The 1,054-nt window shown below is 49.3% G+C and overlaps 1 long non-coding RNA gene across 1 annotated transcript in view; it reads left to right on the top strand.

The window, feature by feature from the left end:
• The window catches only part of LOC108445346, a 24,868-nt gene that overhangs the window by 14,265 nt on the left and 9,549 nt on the right, over positions 1-1,054 (top strand). The window contains exon 2 of the long non-coding RNA XR_001860172.1: positions 799-924. This is a non-coding gene — a long non-coding RNA (uncharacterized LOC108445346). The remainder of the gene's footprint in view (positions 1-798; positions 925-1,054) is intronic.

The following is a 1,054-nucleotide window of genomic DNA, read 5'->3' as shown; positions in this document are numbered from 1 at the left end:
CTTGGGGATGTGCTCAGCAGCGGGCCTGGGAAGCGTTCACCAAAACAATCGCTCGGGCTGGCCTAATCCAATGAGTTTATTTTAGTCCTCGAGCTATATTGAAAACATTCGCTCTGCTTCTTGTGGTTGTTTACAGTATGTTGGTCTCAACATCACAGCCGCCCTTCTGGAAAAGTCTTACAGGATTCAGGCAGAGGGAAACCAACACAGAAGTGACTCGGAAAGCATGATGGCAAATGATTAATCAAATCAGAGACAGAAAGGCGGAGGTAATCAATGAGTTTTCACTTATAGTTTACTTGGATGGACATCTTTTTCCTTTTTCTTTCCGTAAGTTTAGAAACCACATGGGGTTTTATTGGCCAAACAAGCAGCTGCAGGACTTGGTGGGCTGGTGGGAATTCGTTCAAAATCAGCTGCATGTTTCCTGAAGACGAATTCGGCTTTAGGGCTCTGGGAGAGGTTCGGGTTTTGTGGGTTGTCGGGGTAGCTTCCACTTCTTCAGGCAAGCAGTCCTTGCAAAGGTGCGGATCTGGAGGCACGCTGCCGGCCCCGCCACAGAGAAGGGTTACTGACGGGTTGTTTAAGGTATGTCGCCGGTTTCCCTGGGTTTTTCCCGGCGATAACTGTGATTCTTTTCGCTACGATCGTTTTGTTCCTTGAAAACCCAAACAATCAATAAAGTACAGGGCGAAGCTGAGCACAACACGAGATGTAACGTTCTAAGTTATCAAAAGGGGGAAGAAACGAAAGAGAGTCACTCGCTACTGATCTCTTTTTTTTTTTTTTTTTTTTCAGGTGTTGCTTTTAACAAGATGTTCAGAAAAAAAAGGTATCGGGCACACGTTGACTGCGCTTCCTCTGCTCCTTGCTTTGGAGGTGATATCGCTTGGTGCTTATCAGCGACAACGTCTGCGGCATCTGGTACGTGGCTCTCGGCTGCTCCCCGCGCTCGGGTACACGTGGTTCTTGCAGCGCGAAGGCTGCCCCGCATCCGACCCCACATTCAGCCCCGCATCCAGCCCCGCATCCGACCCCACATTCAGCCCCCCCT

Source organism: Corvus brachyrhynchos, unplaced genomic scaffold, assembly GCF_000691975.1.
Source record: "Corvus brachyrhynchos isolate BGI_N302 unplaced genomic scaffold, ASM69197v1 scaffold223, whole genome shotgun sequence".
In the NCBI taxonomy this organism is placed as follows: Eukaryota; Metazoa; Chordata; class Aves; order Passeriformes; family Corvidae; genus Corvus; species Corvus brachyrhynchos.
This window is presented reverse-complemented; position numbering and strand designations above follow the sequence as displayed.